The sequence below is a fragment of the Mus pahari genome, chromosome 1 (assembly GCF_900095145.1).
Source record: "Mus pahari chromosome 1, PAHARI_EIJ_v1.1, whole genome shotgun sequence".
Taxonomy (NCBI): Eukaryota; Metazoa; Chordata; class Mammalia; order Rodentia; family Muridae; genus Mus; species Mus pahari.
In genome coordinates, this window is record NC_034590.1 from 140622575 (window position 1) to 140630581 (window position 8007).

Sequence of the window (8007 nt, forward strand, 5' to 3'; positions counted from 1 at the left end):
AGCAGTATGGAAATGTAAGCCAAATAAACCCTTTCCTCCCCAACTTGCTTCTTGGTCATGATGTTTGTGCAGGAATAGAAACCCTGACTAAGACACTAAGACTCTCTTCTCAAAGATATTCTAGCAAACTTGGCATGCTGGTACACATTTGTAACTAGCACTCGGGTGACTGAAGCAAGAAGACAGAGTTCAAGGCTAGTCTGGGCTACATAGAGAGTATGTATGTAGCCTGTTTCTGAAAGAAAAAAAAAACCCAAAATCCAAAACAACAACAACAACAACTCCCAAAAGCATCTTAAAAGCCATTCAATGAACAATGCTTGAGACAATGGGAGACTTGCGGAAGGGGTCGGGGGAGAATCCCAAAATCTATTCATCAGAGATAGCTGGGAGTAACCTTGACAGTTTGTGTATGCTTGACCCAGGGAGTGGCACTATTAGACAGAGTAGCCTTGTTGGAGTAGGTGTGTCACTGTGGGTGAGGGTTTAAGACCCTCATCGTAGCTTCCTGGAATCCATTATTCTGCTAGCAGCCTTCAGATGAAGATGTAGAACTCTCATCTCCTCCTGCACCACGCCTGCCTGGATGCTGCCATGTTCCCATCTTGATAATAATGGACTGAACCTCTGAACCTGTAAGCCAGCCCCAATTAGATGTTGTCCTTATAAGACTTGCCTTGGTCATGGTGTCTGTTCACAGCAGTAGAACCCTAACCAGGACAGTGATCTATTTATAACATATGAAAACAGGTAAGAAACATCCCTGTGTACACATATATACTTAAAGTAGTAAAACTGAAGAAGAACTAATGATCTTGGAGAGTGAAAGTGCTGAGGACCAGGCACTGGGGAGATGTCTCTGTGCCCATCTGGTGTGGGAGAGCACCAGATATACAACTGAGGACCTGAGTTCGGATCCCTAGCACCCACTGAAAGAGCAGGTACAGCCACTGGCATCTGCAACCCCAGCACTGAGCCAGCAGGAGTGAGGCGTGGGGACAGGTTGATCCTGGGGCCTGCTGTCCAGCCAGCCTAGTGAAAATCGGAGTTCTGGGTCCAGGTCCCTTTGTCTTAAGGGAATAAGGCAGAGAGCAAATGAGCAAGTCACTTGACATCCCCCAGCTGGCCTTTGTGCACCTATAAGGGCATCCCTACTCTCTCTCTCTCTCTCTCTCTCTCTCTCTCTCTCTCTCTCTCTCTCTCTCTCTCTCTTTCTCTCTCTCACACACACAAGCACACCCATCTACATATACATCCTCACATACACAAAGAATGCTACAGACCCGAGCAAAATATCTTTGAAAGCCATGTACTGCCCATCCCTGTGTCTGATCCAGGATGTACTCTTAACAGACCACTAGTTTCCACCAATCCAGAAGTTAGGATGTTAGCAGACCAAATCTGGGACCTATAAAAAAAGTTCCCTGCTTTGCTGTAGCCTGTCTACCTGTTGTCTCCACCAGTGTATTTGGTAACTACCTTGACTTATGACTTTGTTCCATAATTAGTACACCTCATGTGGACCTTTGCAGTGGGATCTATCTTTCTGGTCTGCTTTGATCCATGTTCCTGGGCTGTGGTTACCCACATTTGGCTCCAGAATAAACTATCCCATTTGAGGCGAGAACTGTGTTTTGTATCAACAGCAGAAGAACGGAATGTGAAGTTTCACCATGCCCCTTAGGGACAAAGAGTGGACATCCAGAAAAAGTCTGTTTTTGATTCCAAATAGTACCCAAGGACATATATCTGTGGAGAAAGTCACACAGATATAAAAGGAATTCCAGGGGCTTGATCAGATCAGCTGTGGGCATTGTGTGATATCATATAAAGAATGGGCTAGTCTGGGGCTCAGCAGGAAAGCCATGTTCATTCCTGGCAAAACAAAACCAATACAAAACAAAAGGACTTAGAAGGCCAGTGGCCTGGCTCAGTGGATGAAGACGCTTGCTGACAGCAGTGATGACCTGGGTTCAACCCCCAGGACCCATGGGGTAGAAGGATCCTGAGAAGGGGACCTATAGGACTTAAAGCTCTTTCTTATATTCAAAACCAAGTCAACCCAGGATATGAATGGGAGCCCAGGGCTCACCTGCAGCCAGAGTTAAAAACAGGGCAGCGACATTCATATCATACTCACACCCCCATCTTACACTAGTAATCAAACCTAAACCTTCAGTTGCCTACAACTGCTCTGGGATTTTGGCTGGTTAGAGCGGGACCTGTCTTCATGCCTATAGTCCCTTAGTCAGTGCAGTGGTTCTCAACCTGTAGGTCTCTTCCTCCCCCTCCCCCTCTCCCTCCTGTCCGGTTCCCACCCCCACCCCTCTACCCCTGGCTCAGCTATGTCCCTCCCACTGTGCTCTGTCTAACCACCCAAGCCAGATCACCTGCAGCTGTGTTGAGGCCCCTCACTCTGGCCCTGGCCCATTTTACCCATCACTGACTGCTGCTGTCAGCAGCTCCTTCCCGCCTCAGATCTGTCTGCTTCTCACTCTCTGCCTTTACCCCACTCAGGACTCTGACGCTTCTTTTCCCAAGGTCTGCTGTTGGTCTAGCTGCCTGTGGAATTTTGGTTTAGACATTCTCTCATGTAAAAAAAAAAAAAAAAAAAAAAAAAAAAAAAAAAAAACTACAATCCTGGTGCTCTGAAGACAGGGTTGTCTGGTTTTCCTGACCCCTTGTTTTCTGACAAGAAAAATTCGAGTGTGTATCTGTGCACGGCTGGGCTGTGGCTCCTCGTGCGACCTGCGGAAGCAGGGGAGTCCCAGGTCCCGTTGCCTTTACAGATTTTTTGGCTTTTCTCTATATTTACTTTTTCCTCATGGATTTCCCGTTTCTCAGAATCACCTAGATGAGTTGTTTTCACCCTTCCTAATGTTGTGACCCTTTAATATAGTTCTTCATGTTGTGGTGACCTACGACCATAATTTTTTTTTTTTTTTGCTACTTTATAGCTGTAATTTTGCTACTATTATGAATGGTAATGTAAATATCTGTCTTTTCTGACGATTTTAGGCAACCCCTATGAAATATCCCCAAAGGGGTCGCAACCCACAGGTTGAGAACTGCTGAGCCAGCCATTCTGTTTAAAATACAGGCTCTCAGGACCTATTCTAGTCCATTACCTACAATCCTTTGTAGAGGAGAGTCTAAAAGTCTGAACTTCAGCCCAGGATGATTCTGGCTTGTGCCTAGTTTTAAGAAGTACCGCACTAGGCACAGGGCAGTGATGATTGTCCTTTCACTGAGGACACAGTGCCTGGCACTTCACCAACACATCCGACTGCTTTCAGAATGAATAGGTGGCATGAGCTGCCCCGCCCCCACCCTACCCACGTGGCGGTGCCCCGCCAATGAACATTCAGTTGCTAAGATTCCACCTACCGGCAGGTGGCGCTAAGTCGACGTAAATGCTGTCCCAGGAACTGTTTTGCTGGAAATTCAAGTCTCAAACGCATATTTTTTCGTATTTACTTTGTAACTCTCACTTGTATGAGTAGTTTAGTTTCTGAAGGCGTGCTTTGAAGGAGAGAAAAGCCAAGGAACGCAACCTGACAAGGCCTGGGAGGTAATGAAGGGACTGGTGGACACTCCTAATGGTCCTAGCTTTCTTTCTCTATGAGCAAGCACCATGTGTTGTGAAATTACTCAAAGACACAAATGAGTCTGCCGTCTCAGTAGGAGTGCAGCTAGCCTGTAATTTCTGTTAGTCATCTACTGTTTCCTTTATAGGCGTTTAATTGGACTAACCTTTTAAAACCATTTCCCTCACAAAGCTGTCTGAAGGGCTGTCTTGGCTGTCTTTTGAGAAGTGGGAAGTCAGCCCACAGTTAAAGGCTGGGGCCCCATAGCCAACGCCTCTTCCCCTTCCCCCAAAGGGCATCTGCGTGCAAGTGACTGATAGGGCAGGCCTGAGCCAACAGCCAACTATCAGGCAAGACCATGGCCCCAGCTGAACTGTTTTAGTCTGCCAGCGGACCTTGAGCCAGGGGCCCTGAAGGAGGAAGCATCCTGAGGCGCTTGCCGTCTGTCTTCCCAAGGCTCCAAGCCCAAAGCAGAGAGAGAATGGGGACTTGAAGGAGGAAGCAAGGAGTCTACAGCACAGGCTCCGTGCACAAGAGGTTCAAGGGAATCACACATACAGTAGAGTTCATGGGAAAGAAGAGAGGAGAGCGGGGAGGGGAGGGGAGAGGAGAGGAAGGGAGGGGAGGGGAGGGGAGGGAAGGGAAAGGAGAATCTACTAAATTAAATGTGTTAATGGCTGGGTGGTAGTTATGTATGTCTTTAATCCCAGCCCTTGGGAAGCAGAGGCAAGTGGATCTCTGTGAGTTCAAAGCCAGCCTGGTCTACAGAGTGAGTTCCAGGACAGCCAAGACTACACAAAGAAACCTTGTCTCAAAAACAAATAAACAAATAAACACTGTGATGACTAATACCTTGTATGGTAATTTTTAAAGCAAATACTGAAAAATAACAAAATTGTGGATACAGTTTCTCATTTTCTTCCATGAATAACCTGGTATACAGTTAGATAGGGGCCAAGCAAGACAGGCAGCCAGAAGCCAGTGTGACCCAAACTGACTCGTAGGGAGGTGGCCTGTTTGGAGGTGTCAGGTGTGAGCGTTGGAGATCCCCACAGAGAAGCCGTGTGATGTGGGGCTTTACTAAGTGGGGAGACGAGGCTTTCTCTAAGACTGTGCATACAGATGTGTTTGGGTTAACGGGGGGCAAAGCTTCTCATTCCTGAAGAGCTACCATGCAACTAGAGAGAAAACTCTAAGGAAAGCTGCATGGGGCTGAGCCCAGAAGCATCAAGTACACTGCGCATGCGTGGAACAAATCTCGAGGCATGCCCAAGTCCTTATAGAGTCATGTCCACATAGCCCCGGTTCTCTGCACTGGAAGGGAGGGAGATCAACAGTGCTGTGTTCTGGTTTCTAAACAGAATCGTTAAAGGGACCAAGATCCCTTAAGTTAGAGGAATGGCTGACTGTAAGACTAAGAAAAGTAGCTGGGTCAGGTTCTTCGGGGCACTCAGGCCCGATTGCAAGTGCAAGGCCTTCCAGGACTATAGTAGGAGACCTTGTCTCAAAGTGAAAAGTAAAACAGGGGCCGGAGAGGTGGCTCAGCAGTTAAGAGCACTGCTTGCTCTTCCAGAGGTCCTGAGTTCAATTCCCAGCAACCAATTCCCAGCTGAGGTCCATTTGTAATGGGATCTGATGCCCTCTTCTGGCATGCAGGTGTGATGCAGACAGAACACTCCTATGTTAAATATATAAATCTTAAAAAAATAAATAAGACAAGAGCCACGGATATGGTTTAGGGTGGGAGAGTTTCAAGCACACATGAAGCCCTTGGTTCAAGCTCAGCATTGTAAAAACAAAGAAAAATAAATAAATCACCAGTACCATAAGTAAAATAAAATAAAAATGAGCCTGGAAAATCTTGTGCCAGAAAGTAAGAGTGGAGAGAAAGATGCTTAAACTAGCCTCAACTCTTTCTGCTGGCCAAAGCTGGGTTATTCTGAACATCAACGGAAGCGATTTTGTAATTCACAGTCAGCATTTATATGAAGCCATATAAACAAATAGAGAGACGTTCTGATTTATAGTATCTAAGTTCATTTATTACAAAAGGAAAAAGTGATTTACAATCAAGAAGGCTGGTGGATGTTACCTTAATGATGTCATTGAAGTGCAAAGCTCAGCTGTCATGTGAGAGCATGCTTGCTTCTTTAGTGGTTCAGACACAGAAAGATATAGCACAAGAGTCTAATCATGATAAAATTCCAAACTGTGGTCTCAAAATGATCAAAATCAGGAAAGACCAGAGAAAAAAAAAGTTAAGGACTTTTCCAGATTGAAGGAGACTAAAGGACAAATGACAACCCCATGCAGTGTGTGATCCTGAACTGGTGTCTGCGCTGTGACATATGATAGGAACAGTAGGTGGAACCAGAACGAAGAAGAGCTGTATCACATCAGTGCCTGGCTGCGATTTTCTCGAATTTTCGTAGAATTGACGCAAAAAACAGAACTCTTGTCTCAATGGTGGTAGATATAGTTTGTGTTGAAGTGACCAGGACCTGGGAATACAGACTCGGGTTATACCGAATCCCTGTCCCACTCAGAAGGAGTTGTAGAGTTTGTTTGTTTTTTAGCAGAACAAAGAACACAGTCATATATAAATCAAGGTCCTTTTCAAAGGTATTGGTGCTCTGTAAATAGGCAGTTACAGCCAAGCCAGTGGTCTTAGCTGTAGGCCTCAGATGCAATCGGTTGGAACTCTGGGAGACCACGACCTAATAGAAAGAAGGTTCGCAGGGAGCCTCCCTCCTCACAGCTCTTTGCACTGTTGAGATCCAGGGGCATCCCCTTCCTTATAAGGTACAACAATGAAGCCCTTGGTTTCTGTTCCCCAGCTCCTCTTCTGTCTTCCTTATCTCAGTAACTGCCACTGCCTTTTGCTTAAATTGTTTGCTAGAAAACTGGGCGTGGTCAGAGAAGACTGGGCGTGGTCGTCAGTTCAGCTCCTCCCACTTGCCATTCAGTCCATCAGCCGGCCCAGTCAGGTCTACCTCCCAGCTCTCTCTTCACTATGACCTTCCCCCTTCCATGTAGTTTAAGCTGCTGCCTAGAGCATTGGAGCAGCCTTTTCCTGCTGCTTGCCAAGCTGTCTGTCTCTCTGCCTTTTCCACACTGCACCTCACCCAGAAGTCAAAGTAGGCGGTCCCTCGGACTCCTACCCCAGTGCTCTGCTTAAGACCATCCAGCGCTACTTGTTACATATTTATCTCATGGTGATTCTTCTTCACCTTGTTCTCTGACTGCCCCGGTGGGACGGCGATTCTTGGCTGTTCGCCCTTCAATCTCTCTGGCTTACAAGAAGAGGTCCGTAAACAGATTTAAGCTTTTTGTTTTGTTTTCATTTGGATTTTTGAGACAGGATCTCTTTATGGAGCCCAGGGACATCCTGGAGCTCTGTATGTAGACTAGGCTGGCCTGGTCTACACAGAGATTCTCTCACCTCTGCCCTGAGTGCTGGGGTTAAAGGTGTGTGCCACCACGACCAACAGTGAATAGATTTTTTTAAAATATGCATATCAGGCTAAGGAATTTTCATTTGAGTCATCAAGCAACGAGGACCTGACACATATCAGAGAAAAGATGAGGAGGCTGAAGAACATTGATTTTGGTCTGCCTTTAAAAAAAAAAAAAAAAAAAAAAAAAAAAGGTTTATTTTTAATGTATATGAGTACACTATCACTATCTTCAGATACACCAGAAGAGGGTATCAGATCCCATTACAGATGGTTGTGAGCTACCATTGGTTGCTGGGAATTGAACTCAGGACCTCTGGAAGAGCAGTCAGTGCTCTTAACCACTGAGCCATCTCTCTAGCCCTTGGTCTCCCTTTATTGACCATTCTCCAGTTGACATAAAATTCTAGAAGTCAAAAAAAAAAAAAAAAAGTAAATTCTAGAAGTTGCCGGGTGGTGGTGGCACATGCCTTTGATCCCAGCACTCGGGAGGCAGAGGCAGGCAGATTACTGAATTTGAGGCCAGCCTGGTCTACAAAGTGAGTTCCAGGACAGCCAGGGCTGTACAGAGAAACCCNGTCTTGAAAAACAAACAAAAAACAAAAAACAAAACAAAAAACAAAACAAAAAACAAAAACAAAAAAAACCACCAACAACAAAAAATTCTAGAAGTCAGGCTGGAATCGCACAGAGAGCATTTCAAAGAAAACACCACAGAATTCCCTGTCTTCCTCATATTTTGTGCCTGTTGCTGGAGGTTGAATATAGGGCCTCATTCATCTTAAGGTGCATTCAGCCCCCAGCCACCCCTTCATTCCGCCCCTCAACGTCCCTCTTCTTAAACACGATTAAGTTTGGTAGACCAGAAAAAAATGTCTCTTCTCTTGATAAAGACGATGCATCGAGGAAGAACCTCACATTTGAAGGGATGGGCTCCATTTTCAGACACTTAGAATTTGAGGTGA